At 48.3% G+C, this 23,153-nt stretch overlaps 1 protein-coding gene across 2 annotated transcripts in view; it reads left to right on the top strand.

Moving 5' to 3' along the window:
• Positions 1–10,087: 10,087 nt before the first annotated feature.
• Positions 10,088–23,153, top strand: part of Il21r (interleukin 21 receptor) — a 31,952-nt gene continuing 18,886 nt past the window's right edge. Inside the window, exon 1 of one of the 2 annotated variants that reach the window (XM_021662152.2) lies at positions 10,088–10,496. The gene's annotated coding sequence lies outside the window, so the exon portion shown is untranslated. Of the gene's footprint in view, positions 10,497–14,574; positions 14,646–23,153 lie in introns of those variants that run through there. The other variant, XM_060366872.1, reaches the window with a different exon arrangement.

Genomic DNA, 23,153 nt, shown 5'->3' with positions numbered 1-23,153 from the left:
AACCACTACAGCTAATTTTTTTTTTCTTGGCACTCTTTATAATTTAAAAGACAAACGCAGAAGCTGGGTGTGGTGGCGCATGGCTTTCATCCCGGCCCTTGGGAGGCAGAGATGGGTGGATCTCAGTTCTATAAAGCAAGTTCTAAGACAACCAGGGCTACCCTGTCTCAAACAAACAAACAAACAAAGTATGACCCAACTATCTATTGTCTACAAGACACAAACAGTTAAAGTGGAAGGATTTAAGGGGACATTTTATGAAAAAACAAACAAACAAACCAAAAAACAAGAGCACTGAGTAGTTACACTGTGAACAATAGATAAGGCTTAAAAGAAAAAAAAAATATTTCAAAAGATAAGGTTACATGTAAACTCAGGGAGAATATATAATATCCATAAGCACATGCCCCCAATATTGGAACCCAAGAATAGATGAAGCAAAGATTGGCAGAACTGAAGAGGAATACAGGTGTTATACCATAATAGTTGGCAGCTTCAGTGTCACACTTTCAAAAAGGAGGAAATCAGGCTAGGCAGAAGGCATTAAGAAAAGAAAATTGGAATTATATATGTGTGTATGTGTGTGTGTGTGTGTGTGTGTGTAAACAACAATTAGAACAACAAACAAAGCATAGCACCTCATCAAAATCAACCATGGCCAGAAAGCACAGAAGGAGCATTCAGCAAGGCTGAGCATACATATGTTAAGCTACAAAACAAGGCTTCACGAATGAGAATGCCCCTCCCAGACTCATATATTTGAATGCTTAGCCACTGGGGAGTGGAACTGTTTGAGAAGGATTAGAAGAGCTAGGAGGTGTGGCCTTGTCGGAGGAAGTGTGTCACTGGTAAACAGGCTGTGAGGTTTCAAAAGCCCATGCTATTCCCAGTTAGTTCTCTCTCTGCTTCCTGTTGTGGATCAGATGTGAGCTTTCAGCTGCTGCCCCAGCAGGCATCACGCCTGCCTACCTGCTCCCATTCCCCCCATCAATGTTGTTATGGACTCACCCTCAGGAGCTGTCATCTCCAATAGGCTCTTCTCTAAGTTGCCTTGGTGGTCGTATCTCTTCACAGCAATAGAAAATTGACTAAGACAATGAGATTAAAAAGATGCCAATTCCAACACCGGGGAGGCAGAAACAGGTGGATCTTGGTGAGTTTGAGGCCAGCCTGGTCTACATAGCAAGTTTCAGGACAGCGAAAAAAAAAGTGGAAACTATGCAGCTGTATGGAAGTTACACAGCACATTCTTAACCAGCCAAATAGCTCACAGTAGGACTCACAAAAGAGATCAGAAAGCAAAGATAAATGGGCACAACTGTTTGGATTTGAATGTCCCCCGAGGCCCTTATATTCAAGGCTTGGTCATCAGCCTCTGATGCTATCGGGAAATGGCAGAGCTTTTAGGAGGTTGGACCTAGGGGAGGAAGTTAGGCAATTGGAGGTATACTCCTGAGGGAGATATTGGAATTCTACCCTCTCTCTACCTGGCTTCTTGGCTACAACAGGATAAGCACATGCTTCCATTAGGACACATTCCCTTGCAACCACAAACTGTGAAAGTTCTGACACCTTGAGCCAAAATAAATCTTTGCTCTTTTTATATTGAGTTTCCCGGTGTTTTATCATAATGCTGGGAAGCCAAAACCTCAGCAGACCACAACTTTCAGGGATATATTGAAAGCCAAGAGAGCTATTGGTGCAAACACATTCATTAAAATAGCAGCATAGATAAATAACCCGACTGTACTCTTTTTACATGACTGTCAGAGAGGGGCCTCAAACACTTGAATCTTGGCTTTTAACTTTATTCAGTTGTGTGCACATATATGTACAGCTGCCCGAAGTGGCCAGGGGTGTTAAGATTCCCTGGCAGCTGGAATCCTAGGAAGTTACTAGCTGTCTAACATGGGCACTGGGAACGGAACTCTAGTCTGCAAGAGCAGTGCACACTGCTGAATCATCTTTCCAGCCTCTCGACTGTACTCCTTAAGGAACTAGAAAAAGAAAATGAAACCCAATGGTTGCATAAGAAATTAAGTAATACGTGTTAGAATGGAGATAAATGAAAACTGAAAAAAAAAGCAACAAAACCAAGTTCCTTCTTTGACCATAAATTGATCAAAGTTTTTTTTTTAAACCTTTAGCTAGATCAAGCAAAAAAGCAAAACAAACCAAACAAACAAACAAAAACCAGAGAATTAAAATAAAATCGGGAATGGAAAAAGAGATAGTGCCCTCTCACACAGAACTTTGTGAACCCCAACACCAACACTGTCTCAGAATGAAAAAGAAACCCTTAATGGACCTAACAGTATCAAGCAGAGACTTGAACTGGTAACCCACAAAACTCCCAGCTAAGGTAAGCCCAGCCTTTGCTGGTGAACTCTGTCAAACACGAAAAAGCATGACTTCATTCTGTCTCATACTCTTTCACAAAAGAGAAGAGGAGAAAATTATTTCTAACTCACTATGATACTAACTCCATACAAGCACACCATGGGAGCAGGAGTAGTGAGAATTCTGGAATGTTTGTTTCTAAAAAAAAAGAAAAAGAAAAAAATAGCCCTGCATGGTGGCACACACCTTTAACCCCAGCACTCAGGAGGCAGAGGCAGGCAGATCTCTGTAAGTTTGAGGCCAGCCTGGTCTGCAAAGTGGTCCAGGGCAGCCAAGGCTATTTATTATACAGAGAAACCCTGTCTCGAAAAACAAACAAACGAAGGAACAAAACAAAACAAAAAAACTGAAAAACCACATAGAAATAGTATAAGAATATGTTTTCGTTTTAATCCCAGGTGTGGGGACCTGGGCCTGCTTTGACAGCAGCTGACTATGGTTGGCCTCGTGCTCTAGCAGAGACGTGGTTTTGCCAGTTGCAGACGGTTTCTCCAACTGTGTGATGTTTGGAATTCTGGGAATTTTTTCAGAGGGTGTGTAAGTGCTAGAGCAACAGTATGTAGGTCTGGTAGTTGCTGATTGTTGGCAGGGGCGGGGGGGTGGAGGTTGGTTGTGGTTTGTTGGCATTTGTGCTCAAAGAAGAAGCAAGAACAAATAAATTCGACTCAAGGATCTCTGTCTCTCCCCTCCATCCTTCTTTCTTTCCTATCTAGTGATAGGGATGAAATGGGGATGGGGGGGTGATAAAAGGTAGGGAAAAAGAAGAACCCAAAAAGTAGCAAAATATAGCCACAAACTACAGAGCAACAGTCCTTATGGACATAGACACAAAATCTACAACAAGGTGCTTGGGAAAAAAAAAATGAGTCCCAAGTGTGTATCCCATGACTGTTGTGGTTTGGGTGTGTGTCTTGGTTGTGTAAGCTGCCAAGCTTTGTGAAGCAATTGGATCATGAGGGCTCTGACCTCGTCAATAGGGCATTGACTCATGGACTCATAATCTGATTGGGAAGTGGTAGAAGCCTGGATGTGGAGGCTGCTGAGAGTAAGTAGTTCACTCAGGATTTGTCTTGAAGAGTATGTCCGCTCTCTCATCCCGGTTTACCTCCCTCTGCTTCCTGCTCACAGGAGGTGAGCAGCCCCGTCCTGAAACACTCTCTCCACCATGATGCCCTCACCATGGTCCCAAAGCAACCGGCCAGGTAGACTGAAGCCTCTGCAACCTTCAGCCCCCAAAATCTCCCCTCCCTGTTTCTTCCATTGTCTTTTTTCTTCCCCATTGAATTTGTCAGTGATGAAAAGTCTGACTAGGCAGTTAGTTACCTCAGGAAGGCAAGGGTAGCTGATCGCCATGTCAACCACTGCAGTCCACATCGATAGAGGCAAGGGGACAAAACGTCATGTGGGCATACGTTCTAATGCAAACTAGGAATGAAAGGGACTTCCCTCAGCCTGGTAAAGGCCAGAAGCAAAAGGCTCACAGCTAACATCACACTCACAGCCCCAAAAAAACCCTGAAACTTTCCCATAAGGTCAGAGGCAAGGCTGCCCACTTTACCGCCGCTATTCAACCTTACACCAAACGTTTTAAGCAGACACTTCAACAGGAAAAAGGAACAAACAAACAAACAAATCCAAAACCAAAGGCAGTACTACCTTTATTAACAGTGGCATGATCTTAAATACACGAAATCCGGAAGTCGGTGGAGCAATCACTGGACATGACGAATGGTTTAGCAAAGCAGTGGTGTGCACACGCCAGTGCTTCTGCCCATGTGAGCCAGCCCGTGTGAGCGTGGGAGGCTGATGCCCTCCATTCTCTTAGTAATAGAGAGAAAGAACCAAGCCAATGCCAGGTGTGGGGGGGGGATGCTGCAGAACACCGTGAAAAAGAATTTAAGGAGACTCAGATAAGTGAAAAGACACCCCGCACCCATGGAGTGAAACAGTTAACACTGCCAAGATGGCGGCATCTCTAGAAGCAATCTACAGGTTGACTGTAATCCCTCTCAAAGCTCAGGCCTTCTTCTATTTTTAATGGAGAAGCTGTGTTTGCAAGCGGGTAAGGACAGCTGAAAGCTTCTCTAGGAAAATAGCAAAGTTGGAGAAGATAAACTACCAGTGTCAGAACCCCCCACAGATCTTCAGTGTTCAAACTGAGTGCGGCCAGCACAGATAGACCTGAAGAGGTCTGGGGACAGCTGGGAAAGAAGAGTGTGAGGAGGGACTGTGGATTATTTGGCCTTGGCCCTGGAAAACTCTCAAAAGCTAATGCAGTGTGGACTGAGACTCAGCTGTGTGCGTTCACACATTGACCCTTGAAAGAAGACTCGGGGGTGTTCACAGCCTGAGACTCGGCAATGGGTAATTTTTCCACAGAACACAAATCAGAGTTAAAAAGAGGAAATAAATAAACTAGCCTTCGTAAATATTTTAAAAATATATATTTTGCATTAAGGAACAGTAACTCCAGGGGTGAGGCACCCCTGGTTGTAATCCCAACACTTGAGAGGCTGAAGCAGGAGGATTATAGAAAGTCTGAGGCCAGCCAGGGCTGCATGGCAAAATCCCGTCTCAAACAAAATCAAAACCAAACAGGCTGCTACTGGAGAGGATGACCCAGAGCAAGGGTATTCATATCCATCGTACGTGTGATTAAGGAAGCACCCAGAGGGGAGGCAGCCCACCAAAAGACAACCCAGTTCACAAACTGGCAGTGAACTCAAACTGACATTTCTCTGAAGACAGTATACAAAACTGGGCGGGTCCCAGCGGTGGGGAAATATAGGCGAGATTGTAAATTTGAGGCCAGTCTCGGGGACATAGTGAGAGCCTGTGTCAGAGGCGAACAAATAGGGTTGGAGAGATGGATCGGTGGTCAGGAGCTCTGGGCAATCCAGGGCTTTCTTTGGCCCAAAAGGCCACTCACACATGTGTGCACAAGCTTACAGGCACACACATAGACACATAAATACAAAGAGAAAATACACAAATAACTACCAGGCTCATGGAAGGTTACCAGACATCTTTAGCCACTAGGCAGATTCGAAGCAAGCCAGGATGACCGATTACCTCACCCCTGTAGGAAAGCTGTCACTCTGAAGCTAAGGACCTGGGGTCTGGGGAGATGGCTCAGCCATTAAAGTACTTGCTGCACCAGCAAGAGAACTGGGGGTTCAGCTCCCTAGAACTTGTGCAAACACAGGTGAGCATGTAATCCCAGCCTCAGAAGCGGTGGGTGGGATGGGGTGGGGAGGACAGAGGATCCCAAAGCAAGCTGGCTAGTCGGACTAAGCACAGAGGCAAGCCCTGAGGCTGAGGAAGACCCTGCCTTGATAGATGTAGGAGAGTGACTGACACCCATGCATACATGACACGTGGCAGATGAAAAGAAGGAGAAGGAGAGAAAAACATAAATCAAGATCAGCCAGTGCAGGGAGAGCAGACCCTCCTGGCCTGCCGACTGGGAAGTAACAGTGCAGCCGCTGTGGGAAACAGCTGGCCAGCTCTGTAAGCTAAACCTAAAGCTGTGATATAGCCGAGCACTTTCGCCCCAGCTGTACCCACGGGAGGTCCAAGGATTCTCGTTTACACAAAGGCTGGAATCATCCAAAATCAAGAGTGGGGGGGGAGGGAAAAGGGCCACCATCCATCCAAATGCCCGTCAGTGTAATACTTGCATGCTGGGGAATAATATCATTCAGCAAGGAAAATGAATGGGGTGCCAATACGTACTGCAACCCAGCCGAGTGAAACTCTGTTCTGAGTGGAAAAGGCTAGATACCAAAGCTATATTATTATCAGCTTCCGTGACGGCCCCCAGCAAGAAGTGAACCGGGAGACACAGGCAAGGATGCCGGGAGCACCTGGCAGCCGAGATGGGGCTGAGGACAAGCACAAGGGCTCTGTTTAGGGGGTGGAATGTCCCACCAACTTAGCTGCAGTCCACGGCTGTCCAATTCGCAACGTTTACTGAAAAGTCACTGAGTTGTACACTTACAGTGACCAAAATATATGTTAAGCGAAGCCCTCCTTGATGAAGTGATTTTTTTTTTTTAATTAAAAAGAGGAAGTGGGTTAGAGAGGGTTTATCCTGTTATTTCTTCTCAGAAGACCCCTGGGCAGAAGAGCAGAGTGACCACTTCTTCCCCTTGACCAGCTCAGCTATTTGGAGAGCTGGGGAGGGGTGTGAGAGCCTCAGAGATCTCTCCAGGGCTAACAGCTACGGACCACCCCCCTCCCGGAGCACACTCCCACTCCAGAGGTCAATGCTGGGTCACCAGGCTGGGCATTGAGCAGCTCTTGATCAACCACGAAAGTACCAGAGAACTAAGCAGCCACGGCAGCGTTCCCACACCCACCCGCGTCCCCTGGAGCACTGCCCCTGCCTTGAGTCAGCATAGAGCTAGGCTGTTCTTGAACTTGCTGTCCTCCTGCGTCAGGGTCCTGAGTGCTGAGATCACTACGCTGGGCCGCTCTTTCACACATGCGAATTGGACCCTCCTCTGCAAACTCCATAGAAATTCTCGTTTCCACCCAAACAGAACTTACTCTCCTAGCTCCACTTGCAAGGTCCCCAGAGGTGAGTGAGCACCCTACGTGATTCCGTGGCCCTCCCCTCTCTCTGTTCTTTCCCGTCCTGGTGGTTTTTCATTCGTGAGTCCTTCCTCATGCGAGGCCATCACGCTGTCAGTCTGCCTGTCTACTCTACCAGAAACGGGCTCCCCCAGGGCTGTTATTTGTGCCCCTTCCTGTGGAATTTTTTCAGGACACACCCAAAGGCCACTTGATGAGAAAGGATGAAGGGAAGGAAGAGTGGGCTGGCTGGGTTGGCAGCGGAGTGAAAGAGTGGGCAGGTGATGGGGAGGGGATGGGGCTCTGAGCTGCCTCCTGCTCACTTGAGCTCAGAGACAGATTAGTGAGTTGGATAGAGTGGCTCTGGAGTTCAAATCCCAGCTCTGACACTCTGTGGGGCGTGACCTTGAGCATGTTCCTTAAATCCCTTGACTCATCTGTAACACAGGGAAAGTGAAAATGCTGATGGCAAGGACATCTTCAGTGTCAGCCCTTTGGGAGGGGGAGCAGAGGGAGAGGGGGTTCCCGACAGCCTGTGTCTACACAGTTCAGATCCCGTACATCAGGAACCCTGCTGGTTGGTAACTCCTTTACCATCCCGCCTTTGAGCTTCCTCAAACTTCTCAAACTCCAGGCTAAGACCTTGGAAGATCCACTGTGAAGATCAAGAGAGGAGGAAAAGAAAGGAAGTTGGAGAAAGGAGAAAAACCAGGAGGAAGGACAGAAGAGAGGGGAGCTGGTGGGAAAAAAAAATGAGGGGTTTGGAGAGGGAGAAGAAAAGCCAGCTTCACCCAGAGACTTTCCCTCCTCACACAGGAGGTCCAGACACCATCAGACACCAGTCTACAGGGCAAAGTTCTCTTGGATCAACCATGGGCCACCCTGTAGGAAGTTGCTCAGCCACAGCTATAAAAGGGAACATTAAGACAGAAACAAAAGTGGAATGCTTTCCCTTTTAATCTGGTCAGTCATGTGGGCTACTGCCAATCCTTTCCCAAAACACTACTCAGTATGAGTGCGCCCTGTGCATCTGAGCCAATCAGGGCCATGGAGACAGTTCAAAGTAGCTCTCACCCCTCCTGCAAACCACGGTCTGGCCTTCACTCCATCTGGGTTCCAATGAGCTAGGTTCAAGTGGCAGTTCCAATGCCCCATAGCCCGGGAGGCTGGTTTGCTCCCCTGAGCCTCAGTCTCTTCATCTGTGAAATGGGAACAGGCCTGCCTGCCTCTCAGGGTCTGTTGGCAAGTGACATTGGGGTGCCTTGCAGTGTGAGGAGGTGATAGCTCCCTCTCCCTCTCCCTCTCCCTCTCCCTCTCCCTCTCCCTCTGCTCCCTCTATGGGGCTGCTGGATAGGAGGTGTCTGGCCTTTGTCTTCTGGCTTCCAAATCTCCAGTCACCCTTCTTCTGGACCTCTCACTTGTTTCAAGACAAGAAAACAGTCTTAGGAATTTTTTTTCCTACTTCCCTTGTCAGAGAAGGCTGCTGTCCACATGCCAGTTTCATAGTATTTCAGGGACGGTGTGCTCAGTATCTCCATCCTTGCCAAGAGCAGCTGTGGATCCCTCTCAGACCCTGACTTTTCCCCCAGGGCAGAGGACCCTGAGGCTGGCAAAGGGAAAGTCTCTCTCTCCCTTGGGTCCCCAGCTGGGAGATGTGTAGACCTCCTTGGAGACTTGGGGTTCATTTGGGGCTCACGGTAGGAAGGGGACTGAAGACATGCCCTCTCCAGAAGCAGAAAGTGAAAGATGTGATTATTGAAGGAACTCATAGGACTGGCCCTCTTCCTGTTCCTTGCTGGACATGGAATGGTGCTTATTGTGCGTGTTATGCTTACAGTGTTTGAAACAGAGATAAATCTTGCTTCCCATGTCCACGTGAGGTTCTTGAGTGAGGATAGATAGAGGGTGAGAACTTAGGCACTGCCTTGAGAGTGGGCACTGGATTCAACCCACACTCAGGGGAGACTTGGACAAGTCATTTCCCTTCAAAGGTTGACTAAGCACTGGCCTCCTAGAGGCGGGCACAAGGACTGAGTGAGGACCAGAGCATCAGTTTGCACAGTGAAGACATCATCTTATAAACCATCTTGTGACCTCTGAAGAAATGAGGGCTTGAAGGCCTGTCTTAGAGGATCCTAAAAGCTGCAGTAAAGTTATGAGAGACACCCTTGGACTGATAAGGGATGAAGCCGAGGCAGGGGGTTATCTATGGTTTGACAGGAATGGTGCCTGCCTCAACATGGTCAGAAAATATATAGAAACCTCACTGCTTTGAATCAATTTGAACTTTGAATAATAAAGTTCTTTCTCTGAAAATAAAAAAAGAAAAGCAAAAAGAAAAGGAGAGAGAGAGAGAGAGAGAGAGAGAGAGAGAGAGAGAGAAAGAAAGAAAGAAAGAAAGAAAGAAAGAAAGAAAGAAAGAAAGAAAGAAAGGATTTCTTCTCTCTACCTTTTTCTTGAATTTCCATCTGCATGGGGCTGCCCTGCCCTCCTGGCTGGGGAAATTGGTAGAGGAAGGCAGGAGGTACCTCAGGGTTCTCTCCTCCTGGGTAGCAAGGAGGGTCCTCCTTCCGACAGTCCTGAGGCTGGGGGTGTGAGTGGGGGTGGGTGCATGGATGGACACAGACAGCACTTAAGGCAGAAAGTTTGGGTGTCTGAGTCATGCTGAGGTCAGAACCCTGGAGCACGCGAGGGACAGAAAAACTAGACTGCTTAGCCACCTGCAAAAGAGCGGTGTTGGGGTAGGTGTCCGCCCCCAGTCTCTCTTGTCTGAGCTGAGGACCTCAGCATAGATGGCAAGGGCTTCAGGTGGGGCGTGCTATACACCTGTGGCTCAGTTTCTACATCTGTGGGAAGTGGCAAGTACCTCTTCGCTGCCTGCCTCATGACCGTGAGGTTTGCGGGATGCCGTCATCTGTCTGAAAGATGTCATCCCGTAGACCCCAAATGTCTTGCTGAGGGTGACCTTTGGGAAGCCGTGGGCGCATGCCTGCAGGCATCTTAGCGTTTCTCATCCCATCTGCAGGACCTGGCTGGGCTGGGCGGGACACTGCTTACCACATCCTCTTTATCCCCACCCCTTGCCCGGCCTCAGACAGACACCACAGCCTCTGCTGGTGGCCCTGTGCTTCAGGCGAGTGCAGCAGCCAGCCCACTTCTCCTACAGTGTGTCTGACGGTCGCTTGCCTGTCTGACCGCAGGTCTGTCCATCCCTGGGGCAGCCGGCTGGCCCCAGCCCCAGCCCAGGCAGAGCCCTGTCTCTGTTTGTCTGCCTCAGCCGTGCTGACTTCCACTGTGTAGGCTCTGTCCAGATGCCCAGCTGGCCCCCGGCCCCAGGACCATCTCAGTGGCGACTCCCCTAGGTTCTGGACTTACACCCGACCAGGCCCCTGCCCACCTTCTCAAAACCACACCTCCCACCCCCATCCTGAGTCCCTCTGTGACTGACCCCCACCCCCAGGAGGCCACCCGATTGCTCCAGCCTGAGGAATGGCTTTCTGAGGAGGACACTGAAGGAGCGGGTAAGTAAGCTCCAACTCTGGTTCTCACTGAGCCTGCCGTCCTTTTCTGTATTTTGCGTAGCGCTTTGGTAGGACACAGGCACAGGTCGCTATGCAGTTGGGCTGGGCAGAGTCAGGGCTGGAGTTCCTTGTTCAGCTGGCTTAAAATGACTGGGGGCCTTCGTGTGTGCTTACAGGATGTTGGAGGGTCGTGGAGGCAGGGGCATGGCTAGCATGACCCCTTGCCTATGCAAACTGCCTGCAAGAAGTGGTGGTGAGCAAAAAGTGGGACTGTGGGTGGCGGACAGTCTACCAGGCAGAGATGGGCAGGAGGCGGGGACATCGGGAAGCTTCCAGGTGGCTATTGTGTGGGGAGGTCATCAGAGACTACCAGCCAGCGTGGTTTATGATATTAACTCCATCTAATCCTTCCAGGCAGGTGGGGTGCTTTCTTTACAGATAAGGACACCCGGCCCAGCAGGCCAAGTGTGACTTTCCTTCTGGGACTTGCCAGGATAGGGCAAGGTGGGCAGTCCAACCAGGAGTCACCATCCTAATCCAGAGCATGGGTTGGATGGAGAGAGGCAACACCTCTTACATGGAAGGACAGGGGAGCCTGGAGGTTGTGGAGGCCTAGCTTGGAAGGATGGGTAAGGAGAAGAAGGCAGAAGGGTGGATGGCATAGGAGCAAATGTTTATGCTTAGGACTGGGATGTTTATGCTGCAAAGGGACCACAGCAGTCACAGAGGCATTAGAGTGTCGGGAGCAGCTCCTAAGAGAATGCCTGTGCTCTCTAGAGCAGCCTGGGTGTTAGAGCACATGGTAGCCTTTCCAGGTCCAGCTGGTGAACCTGGGCAGGCCGCTCTGCTTCTTCCTGGGTCCTCGTTCTCTCCATCTGTATAATGAGGAGCAAGATGGCTCTATCTTTGTAAGGCTGTTTATGAGAACTTTGGGATGTCAGAGTGTTAAGGGCTGTGATTTCTGGCGCTCCCATCCCCCAGGTACCTTGACCTGTGGAGGAGAGCGAGATAGACACTAAGTGCAGGGCAAGTTAGAACAGCCCTATCCACAGAACTGTAGGCACTGGAGGATCTCCCAGAATCCTCAGAGTCCAGGTGAGGCCAACGGTCCCACGCAGCTCTGTTCATAGATGGCAATTAGTTCTGTGGGTTCTGTGGGGACAAACCAGTCCTTGGGCTATGGTGATGGAGAGAATCAGAATAGACATTGGAACCCAGCCTGTATGGCAGAGGGCAACCCCAGGGAGAGACTCACAGCCTGGAACACTGCCTAAGCTTCTTCGTTCTTCAGAGGACACTTGGCCGTGTGATCCCCACAAGTGGGGCCCTGTGTCCAGCTCTCCCTGGACCTCATAGAGAGAATGATAGTAACCCTGTCTGACCAGGAGGAGAGACTGGGCCCTTGTCCAAAGCTTCAAACATTCCCATCCCTAGAAGCCACTTCAAGCTTCTTTGGCCTGAGAGAGGGAGGTAAGGGTCGGCACCACAGAGGCCTTCTGGCACCGGAAGACAGGTGTTTCCAGAAAGGAGAGTGGTGAGGGAAGAGAAGCAAGCAGGCCACCTGTGCTGGGGAAGTGAATTCCTCACTGTACTGGGGCCAAGCAGCCTCAGATAGATGTGAGAAGAGGGGGTGTGCTTTCTCCCAAAGCCGGGAGGGGGCACTGTCTCTGGTTGCCACAGGCCTGGAGGTCCCGGGGCTCTGTGCATGGGGTCGGGGGACAGCCGTAGCCACTCAGTGCCCTCAGGGGAGGGCTGCAGGGTCTCACAGATGGTGAGGCAGGGGTGGCAGCCGGTTTTCTTTAAATACTGGGTGTTGGTCTCGTGGGGGAGGCGGGGGAGGGGCTCTCTCTATGCAACCCCCAGTCTGGCTCAAATTTGTGATTCTCCCACTTCGGCCTCCTGAGGGCTGGAGCTACAGGGGCGTGCCACTGTCCTGTACCATGATGGCCCTGCGATGGTGCTCCATCACTTGCAGATAAGGAAACTGAGACTCAGGGAGAAAAGGTGGTTTTTCAGGAGGCACCCAGGAAGCCACTCAGAGGGGAAGAGGAGGAAGCCATGAAGCTGGGACAAAGGCTTCCTCAAGGGAGGAGCTCTCACCCTGGCAGTCTTTTTTTTTTTTTTTTTTAATTCTGGTCTATAGCCCCAAAAAAACATGAAGTGGGGGATGCTGGGAGAGGCCCCACCCACAGCCTGCAGCTTGCAGGTGTTATCCCCCTCCCCCACCACTCTGGTCCAGGATGAAGGGACTTTTCATGACAACTCAAACAGGAGCGCTGAGTAAACTTGGAACTTCTGAAACACCCTGAGAATATTCCCTGGCCGGGGGGTGGGGGTGGGGGAGGAGGCTTAAGGACATCTGTACCAGGCCCTCAGCCTGCTGTCCCTAGGGTCCTCAGGGAGGATTAAGACACTAGAACTGGTCCCCTAGGAGGAGGGACAAGTGCACAGCCTGCCCCTCCCCCCCAAGCCCCAGCCTTCTTCACTGTGTGGCCTCTGTGGGACTCTGCTCCCTTGAATTGCTAAGTAGCTTTAGTGTGAGGACAAAGACTGGAGCCTCCTAATTTTCTCCAGTGCTAGTTAAAGGCTCATGCCTCAGCCAGGCCAGGGTGGGCTGCTGAGAATACAGGGCTGAGGGGGTCGGTGCTGGCTTGGCCCCAACTCTCTGCTGTAGCTTCAAGCAGCATACTTCAAAATAGCCCTTGTCTGGGGACCACAGGGCGAGCCTGGACACCTGGGCAAGGCTGCGAGACTGGGTTTGCATGGGTGGGATCCAGCTGCTGTCGCCGTGGGGTTGTCCAGGATGGAGGAGGTTCTGGCCCATGCAGACCGCATATACACAGCCACTGGGAAAGGTCCTGCCTCGTGTTCACCTGCCACCCACTAAGCCATGAGCCTGATGTCCTCAGCTGTAACCCAGACCAACATACCGGGGGAGGGGGGAGCGGGGGCACCAGAAAGCACACAGCTGCAGTGTGCAAGCACCTACCTCCTTGCTCCTAGCTGAAGCGCAGCTGCTGAGCCAGGTCCACAGATGGGCAGGGTTGAGCTCAGACAAAGCAGAAAGGCGTCAAAAGGTCCTGGAGCATTGTGCTGCCATCCCGGCCCAGGCCTGCGAGTCTCATTCGTCCACTTGGAAACTCTGCTCAGCTGGGAATCTGCAGTGTGCTGCCTCTGAGCATGCCCTCTTGTGTTGCTAACCTGAGGACGGTCTTCTCTATCAGACTCCAGGATTGCTACCTGGGGTGTGGGAAAGGAACCTTCCAGGGATAGTGACAAAGCTGACGGGAAAATGGGGTCTCCAGGGACTGCTCAGTGTGGTGCTGGTCCACCACAGGAACCCCATTGGTCTGTTCACTCATTAGCAATGCATTCTGCACCCCATTCCACCCACTGGGGATGTTGTGGTGGACAGACTTGGTGATTTGCCAACTTCTGGGATGCACCCAGACAATGATGAGTCATAAAGACAAGACAGAGACAATCACTATCCCAATACTATGGCAGCTATGAAGGGGAACACAGAATGGACCCACTTCAGACAAAGTGGACAGTCTCTAGGGAGGGTGACATTGACGTTGAAATCTGAGGATGAGGCCGCCAAGAAGCTGGGGCAGGGAGTTTTGGCAGAACAACTGCAGGTGCAAAGGTCTTGAGATGGGAACATTGGAGCACAGACGTGCTTATCCTGCCGAAATGCAGACTGCCTTCAGTGTCTCCGCTCACTGAATTTAAGACACAGGAACCAAACGGAGCCAGATTTAACACTGGCGTGCACAGGAGGCATGGCTTTGTCACCGAAGAAAGGGATCCCCGTCATTTAGTCATTTGTGCAACCTGTGTGTGCACCTGCTGTCTGTGAGGCAGTGTTCAGCCACAGGGGGACTCAGGAGCCGAGGCTGAGCCCATGTGGTTCCCGCCAGGCTGATGCTTAGAGGTGAGTGGAAACATCCGTGGCTATGTGGCTACGGACTGTGATGGAGGGACAGACCCCAGGGGAAGATGTGACTCACCCTCTGTGAAGAGATCAAAGAAGACAGCCTTGACATTTGAACTGAACTTTGAAGACCCGGTAGGAGGCTGACAGTCAGCTCGGGAGCACAGAAAGCTGCAGCGGCTGAAAGGCCAGGTGTGAGGGGTGAAAGCCAGGTGAGGGCGACCTGTGAAGCCTTGGCAGTCTGGCGTGGTTTGGGACCCAGAGCAAGCGTCGAGGGAGCAGAGGGGGGATGGGCGCAAGGCTTTACTCTGCAGATCTAGGTGGGGCTGCGGAATTGTGCGGAGGGAGAGAGAGAGGGTTGGAGGACACAGCCAGAGGCCAAGGCCAGAGAAGAGCAGCGGGCAGGTGGGACAGTTCATGCCCGGAGGACCTTGAAGCCCTCCCTTCTGGTTTCCCCCTGGGAAGTCCCTGAACAGACACACTTCTCCTTCTGGTGAGCTGCTGGCTCGTGTACATGGCTCTTCTGGGGAGTCCCTCTGTGCCCACCTCATTTCTTGTCTGTCCGGGCAGGGGTGGGACATTTTACTTTCAGCAGCTTCTCGTCTTTCGCTTTCAACCCCGCTGCTCCGATGTGGTCTATACTGATGTGACCGTAGTATGGACAGATCAAGTAGATTCATTCGTTGGGGGTAGGGGTGGGCAGGGAAACCGAGAACTCAGGTCTTCCCTTTCGGAGAGGTGGGATGTGGGGTGTGAATACGCTTGGACTGGTCTGGTTAGGTCCACGTGGGGGACCCTGCTCCCGGCGGGGACCCGTGTGGCACGTTTTCAAAGCAGCCACCTCAGCGCATGCCTCCACTCAGTGGAGACCCCAAAATGCAGAGAAACCTTAATGGAGACTGACCGGAGCTCAGAATTGTCTTTTCTGCTTTAGGTATCAGGTGCACCGAGCAGCACACACATGGGTGGGGGTCCGAGGTCACTGCTGGGTGTCTTCCTCCATCATCCTCCACCTTGTTTGCTGAGACAGGGTCTCCCACTGAACCTTGAACTCACCACATCGCCTAGGCTGGCAGCCAGCGAGCTTTATGGATCTGCCTGTCTCTGCCTCCCAACTCTGGGCTGCGGATACACGGAGCCATCCCTGGCTCTCATGTGGGTGCTGGGGTCCTCATACTTGTTCAGCAAGCATTTTACAGTAAGCCACTTTATCTCCCCAACTTATTACTCCTTTTTTCCCTTTCATTCCTGAGTCAAAAGTGTGTCCAGAAAGTGCGGCTGGAGCCAAGGCCACGAGAACACCATCCCACTCTTCTTCTGGGTCATTTATCATTTTACTTTTACATTAAGCCTCTAATGTCCAGGGTTGATTTTTTTCTATTTTCTGACAGTGCTGGGCAATTGAAGCTGGGGCCTCATACATTCTGGGTGAGCACTCTACTTTTGGGCTGTAGCCCCAGCCCCAGGAATTGACTTTTATGCTCCATGTTACGTAGGGGTCAAGGGTTACTTCTTCTATATAGCTACTTAACTGACAGGGCATCTTTGTTGTGGTTTTGATTTGTTTTCATTTGTTTCTTTGAGACAGGACCTCCCTATGTAACCCTGGCTGTCCTGGAGCTTGCTGTATAGACCAGGCTGGCCTTGAACTCACAGAGACTCTTCTGCCTCTGCCTCCCTGGTACGGTGATAAATGGCATGTGTTACCATGCCTAGATCCGCCATTGTTTTGAGATGGTAGTCTCACTATGTAGCTCGGGCTGTCCTAGAACTCTCTATTCTCCTGTCTCAGCCTCCCCAAGTGCAGGGCTTATAGGTAGCAAGAAGCCCCATGCCAGTCTCCATTACCATCTTAAATGCTAGGCCTTCTCCGCCCAAGTGCAACGGCAATTTTGTTGACAGCTCAGCGGTTACAAGCTAGTTCATTTGTAAAGTCTTCCTTCTTTCCCGTCGGGCAGTTCGGTTTCCTTGCAGTGACTCCTCATGTCCATCACTTTATAAACCTCAGCCTTCTTTAAGTGATCCCACAAGGGTTGAAATAATCCAATCAGTTTCCCTGGGGACCCGGCTGCAGACCGTGAGCATGCTGAGACTTCCTTGAAACCGTCTCATCCATGAGCACGGTCTGCTTACTCCTCTTACTCGTCTGAGCGATTCTGACATCTTTTGAGCCATTCTTGGGTAACTGCCTTTTTCGTTGTTAATCTAAGTAACGCCATTTTGAAATTTTTATTGCATATTTGTTTATTTGCGGGGGGGGGAGGTGATATAGCATACATGCGGAGAACAGAAGGCAACTTTCAAGAGTTGATCAAGAGTTGATTCTCTCTGACCTTGTGAGTCTGTCTTAGTTAGGGTTTCCAGCTGTGGTGGAACAAAAGCAGCCTGTGGGGAGAAGGATTTATTTCTACCTTACCTGACCAGGGAAGGGCAGGGCAGGAACTCAAGGCAGGAACTTAGAGGCAGGAACTGATGCAGAGGCCAAGGAGGAGTGCTGCTTACTGGCTTGATCCATCTGTTGGCTGCCGCTGTCCTGGGTGGTCAACCCATAGTCCTGGCATCTCTAAAATGTTGGGGTCTCCGCTGCAACCTGGTCTGCACTTTCACCAGTGGTGTCTTCTGAGCTCTCTTCAGGGACTCTGATCCTGCCACGTGGCACCAAGCCTCTGCTTCTCTCCACGACGCCTTTATGCCTTCAAATCCAGAATCACCTGGAGAACTACATTACCAAGTTGAGCTGCCGGCAGGAGGTTTCAGCCTTCGGTGCCTCTGGAACACAGCTTTTGCTTACTGTCTTTGAAGAAACATTTCTTAGAATATTTCACTTCAAGGATGCTGGTATATTCTTTTTTTTTTTTTCCTATTTGGTTTTTGTTGTTGTTTTGTGTTGTTTTAGAAACAGGGTTTCTCTGTATAGCCCTAGCTGTCCCAGAACTTACTCTATAGACCAGGATGGCCTTGAACTCAGAGATCTACCTGCCTCTGCCTCCTGAGTGCTGAGACTAACGGTATGCGCCACCACCACCTAGTTGCTGGGCAATTCTTAATCAAGGGAAATCCTTTAGCCACAGCTGACCAGAACCACAGCCTCTTAATTCAAAACATCAAAAGGCCTCCGCAGTCTGAACTGCTTTCAGCATTACCTTCCTAGTTCCCACAACTCATTAAGCTCTGGTCACTCAAAGGCTTTTCCAACCCAAAGTTCCAAGATCTTTCCACAGTACCTCCCCACCCTACCCTACTCCACCCCACCACCAAAACAAAACAAACAAAAAGTCAGTTCTGTCATAACAATAACCTGTAACCTGGTACCAGTTTCTGTCTTAGTCAGGGTTTTTATTGCTGGGATAAAACATCATGACCAAGAGCAACTTGGGGAGGAAAGGGTTTATTTCCGGTCATGTTCCCAAAGTCAGGGAAGCCTGGGTAGGAACTCAAGCAGAAGTTGTTAAAGAATGCTGCTTACTGGCTTGCTCCTCCCGGCTTTCACAGTTTGCCTTTTCATACCACCCAGAACCACCTGTCCTCCAGGGGTGCCTCCCTCACAGTGGCTAGGCCCACCCACATCAATCATCGATCAAGAAAATGGCCTGCAGAGTCGCCTACGTGCAATCTGGATGAAGGCAGTCTCTTAACTGAGATCATTGAGACACTAGCCAGATAAAACTAGCTAGGGTCATGTTGACAAAAACAACAACCAAAAAACCCCAAGTAGCCATCCCAGGGTCTCAGGGACCGAAGTCAGGTCGTCTGGCTTGGCAGCAAACACCTTTGCCCACTGAGCCATCCAGCTGGCCTGAAATAATAGCATTTCACAGTTCCCTTGGTATATAGGAGTAGACTTTTGTCTTATGAGCTACTTGCCACACTCCTCAAGCTGAAGTTAAAAGACAGGGGAAGAAACACAGCTTGCCACTTCATTGACCACTAGATCCAGCCAGATTTCTCTCTCCCCTCCCCCTTCTCTCTTCCTCTTACCTCCATCTTCTCATCTATCTTTCCTTTCTCTCCTTTAAATGGTCAGTGGAGTCTCATTATAGTCACAGGCTGACCTGAGAGCTGGGAATGTAGGTTTTTGTCTGCAGGTGTCCTTTCCTTCTTTATTTCTTCCTTCCTTCCTTACTACCTTCCCCCCCTCCTTCCTTCCTTCCTTCCTTCCTTCCTTCCTTCCTTCCTTCCTTCCTTCCTTCCTTCCTTTTTAGCTGTTGTCTCATTCTGTAACCCTCCAGACTGGCCTGAAATACATGGCATTCTCCTGCTTCAGCCTCCTAAAGGCTAAGTTCCAGGTGAGAGTCTGCCTAGTTTGTCTTTGCTTTTGCGGTGTTTTTGGTTTCTGCCTTTGACAGAAGGTGTGGCTCCAAGCAGGATTCCAGGCTTCGGGTTCATTGTGTGTGGGGCCCGTGTGCTCACAGAGGCTGGAGGTCACCCTTGGTTTCTTCTTCAATCACTCCCCACCTTATATTTGGAGACACTGAACATGGAACTCACTGATTTAGCTAGACTGGATGGCTGGTGGGCTCCAGGGCTCCTGTCTCAGCCTCCCCAGCGCTGGGATTAGGCATTGCTCTCTCCGCTTTTACACGGGTATGGGGTTTCAAATGCAAGTTTCCATGCTTGGGCAGTAGGCACTTTCCAGAATGAGCTATCTACCACCCCTCTACTGTCTCCACTTTAAGAGAGCATGATGCTGTGCCAAGCAGCAGTGTTCCAAACGCCCTCCATCTTGCTTGAGCAAAGTTCTAAATCACTCAAGCAACAATGCCCCATTTCTTTTTTCTAGTCTGCTCCCTGTTTCTGAGACAAAGTGGAGGTAGGCAACATTTGCCTTTCTGTGACTCTTTTATTTCACTTCTCAGTGTAGTGTCCTCAAGTTTCACCCTCATTGCAACATATGACAGGAGTTCTTTCTTTCTTGAAGGCTGAATAATATTTCACTTATGCTGAGAGCACATTTTGCCTGTGGATGTACTAAGATTGCTTACACATGTTATTATTTATAAATATTATGTCACTGACGTGTGAAATGTCAATTTAAACTATTTTGGATATATACCTTCTATTTCTAGTTTTAATTAAGTTTTTTTCATTGTTGTATCCACAGATGCAATTTTTCCATATCTTCACCAATACTCGTCACTTCGTTTTAGTTTTAGACACTGGTCATTGTGTCTGGTGTAAGGTAACACCTTCCTGGGGCTTTGATTTCCATTTCCTGATTATCAGTGATACTGAGATGCATTCTGTGTGCTTGCTGGCCATTGTAAACTTCTTTGGAGAAATAGCCCTAGTCTGTTTTAACATGGGGCTGTTCGGGATGCAGTTACTGAGTTACAGCACACCTTTTTTATATGCTGGGTCCTAAGCCCTTGCCTGAGGTCTGGTTGGGAGAGCATTCCTCTGTAGCTGCTTGAAGTGTGTCTGGTTTTGTCCTGGTCGCCTGTGTCTCTCCTGGACCATCTGGGGTTTTAGGTCTGCAACCATCTTGAGCTCATTCCTGGCTGTGGAAAGATCAACCCCATCCTGCCCCCTGTGGATTTGCCGCTCCCCAGTGTCCCATCTTTTATTTTCTTGTTTGTTTGTCTTGGGCTAGCCTCAAACTTACTACGTAGCCTGGGATGACCTGAAACTCCTGATGCTCCTGTCTCCACCTCCAAAATGCTGGGGTTACATACATGTGCGCTGTTTCTGAAGTTCTGTCCTGTCACCCTGGTGGTCTTGGTGACCTCGGAGAAGATTATTTGCTCATCTCATGTGGGCTCTCTCTTTGTTTGAGGGCTCTCTGTTCTTTGCCATTGTGGTGTCTGTATTTATCCCACTAACAAATATAATTGTGATTTAAATTGTTTTAAAATACGTTTATTTTTATTTTATGTGTATGGGTGTTTTGCCTGCATCTATGTTGGAGCATGTGAGTACAGGGCCTGTGGAGTCCAGAAGAGGGCATAGGATCCCATGTGACTAGAGTTACACATGGTTGTGAGGTGCCATGTTGGTGCTGGGAACTGAACTCAGGTCCTGTGAAGAACATTTATGATCTTAACCTCTGAGCCGTCTCTCCAGCCCATTGATCACTGTAATTTTGTAAATATGTTTTGAAACCAAGAAAAGCTCCAGCTTTGCTTTTCCTTCTCTGGCTTGTTTTGGATATTCAGGATCCCTCAAGATTCCATATGAATTCTAGGATGGATTTTTCTATTTCTACAAAAGTACTATTACTGTTTTGGTAGAAATCGTTTAACTTTATAGTTACTCTGGGCAAAACTGACACCTTAACAATGTTGCCTTTCCTCCCACGAAAGGACATCTTTTTATTTAGTTGTGTCTTCCTTGATTTCTTCCAATAATGTGTTACATTTCTCCAAGTAAAGTGTTTTATTGCTTTTGATGCTATTATGAATGGAATTGTTATATTAATTTCTTTTAAAAGTTGTATTATTTTTAATTATGGATAGGCCCAGTCTGCGTGTGGATGTGTACGCATGAGTACAGGGGCCTGAGGAGGTCATAGGTGTTGAACTCCTCTGGAGCTGTAGTTATGGGCGGTTGAGGGTCACCTGCTAATGTAGGGTCCTCTGGGGAAGCAACAAACGCTCTTAGCCACAGAGCCATCTCTCTAGCCCCTTAGCTTCCTTTTGATTACTGTTTGTGTTGTAGAAAATGCAACTTGTAGTTGTATCTTAGTTTTATATTCTTCAGCCTTACTGGATTCCTGTGTCCAATCTAAGTTTTTCGGTTTTTTTTTTATTTGTTTTTTGTTTGTTTGTTTGTTTGTTTGGTGTGGAATCTTTAGAATGTTCTACATGTAAGATCATATTGTCTGCCACAGAGATAATTTTACTTCTTCCGTTTTACATGCCCTTTATTTCTTTTTCTTGCCTAATTGCTCTGGCTAAGACTTCCAATTGAGCACAATGTCAAGAATGAGTCCTTGCCTTGCTTCTGATCTCAGAGTAAGTCTGTTCGTTTTACTGTGGGCTTTCATATGTGCCTGTTATGCTGAAATGATTTCTATTTGTTTGTGGCATGTCTTGGACTTTTCTAGATAGTCAGCCTTTATACCATGACAGGCACTTTTCTAATCTTCATGAGGTTTTTGTCTCCGCCTTGCGGTGTTGGATAGGACTGCTATCATAATATATATTCTTGGTTTTTCTTCTATCCTTAGGATGAACACAATCAATGTTTGAGTTGGGCATGTTGGCACACCTCTGTAATTTCAGACCTCAGGAGGCTGAGGCAGGAGGATCAGGAGCTTATGGCCATCTTAGGAATATAGCAAGATTCTGAGTCAAGAAAAAAAAAAACTATGTTGAGTAATTTTGCTGTTAAGGACACTGAGAGAGAGCTGTGCACATTGTGTGTGTGTGTGTGTGTGTGTGTGTGTGTGTGTGCCCCTTATCAATCAGAGTAAACTATTCCTCTGTTCCTGTGATCAAGGAATTTTATTTTTGACAAGTTTTCAAAATCATCTCAATCCATTACGTATGTTTTCTGAACCTATTAAGTAGTCAGATAAAGTTTTTCTTTCTTCTGTAAATGGCATAAAAATAGATGACCAAACCAACCTTCGATATTGACATGAATGATGTGAAAAAAGTGTTAACTACTTTTGTATAATTATATCTGAATGTTAGTGTTCTGTTTAGAATTTTTGCACTTCATTTGTGGAAAAAGATGGGCCTATAATTTCACTTTCTTTTAACCTTGGTTATTGATGTCATGGTTGATTTACATTCATTTAAATTTAATGTAAGTACTAAGTCTATAAAAATAACTGTCTTGTTATTTTTGTCTTTTTGACTTCTGCTCTCATCTTTTCTTGTTCCCCTTTTCCTTTCTTTTAGATGTTCGACTCTTGAACATGGTTGTTACTCTCAGAGAGGCATAGTGGTTCATGCCAGCAGTCCCAGCTGTACAGGGGTTGACGTAAAATGATCACTTAGGTCCAGGAGTTCTGGGCCATCCTGGGCTATATACCAATACTCCCCATCTTTATACAACACTGCTCTATGTTTTTTATTATCTTGTTTATTGTTTATTTATAATTTTGTGCTTATCTGCAAGTCTCTAAAGGATATTTTTGCTAGATATAAAATTAAACATTTATATTTAAAATTTTCAGCCTTTAGGGTTTCTATTCTATTATTATTCTATTCTATCTTCTGTTATTTTTGTGAAAGTCAGCTGTCAGTCATATTATGTACTTTTTTGAAGGTAAATGGTTTCCCCTCTGCAGTACTTTCAATGTATTTTTTGTCTTTAATTATTATTATTATTATTATTATTATTATTATTATTATTATTTTAAATACAGGGTTTCTCTGTATGGCCCTGGCTGTCCCAGAGCTCACTCTGCCTCCTGGTTGCTGGGATTAAAGGTGTGTGGCACCACTGCCCATCTTTGTCTTTTTTTTAAAGCTGAAGATGTATCCCCGTGGGTAAAGTGCTTGCTTGTATGTGTGCATGAAGCACTGGGTTTGATCTCCAGCCCAGAATAAACCAATGTGATGGCACACACCGGCAAGCCTAGCACTTGAGAGGTGGAGACAGGAAGATCCAAAGTTTAGGGTCATCCCCAGTTACATAGCTACAGGACTTTGAGACCAGCCTGGCCTCAAGACCCTGTCTGAATAATAGAAAATGGAGGAGGAGGAAAAGAGGAGGCATTTTGAAGTGTCTAGAACGGATTTTCTTGGAATTTATCTTTTTTTTTTTTTTTT

The sequence above is a fragment of the Meriones unguiculatus genome, chromosome 14, assembly GCF_030254825.1.
Source record: "Meriones unguiculatus strain TT.TT164.6M chromosome 14, Bangor_MerUng_6.1, whole genome shotgun sequence".
In the NCBI taxonomy this organism is placed as follows: domain Eukaryota; kingdom Metazoa; phylum Chordata; class Mammalia; order Rodentia; family Muridae; genus Meriones; species Meriones unguiculatus.
The sequence above is the reverse complement of the archived record's forward strand: the minus strand, read 5'-3'. Positions and strand labels throughout refer to the sequence as shown.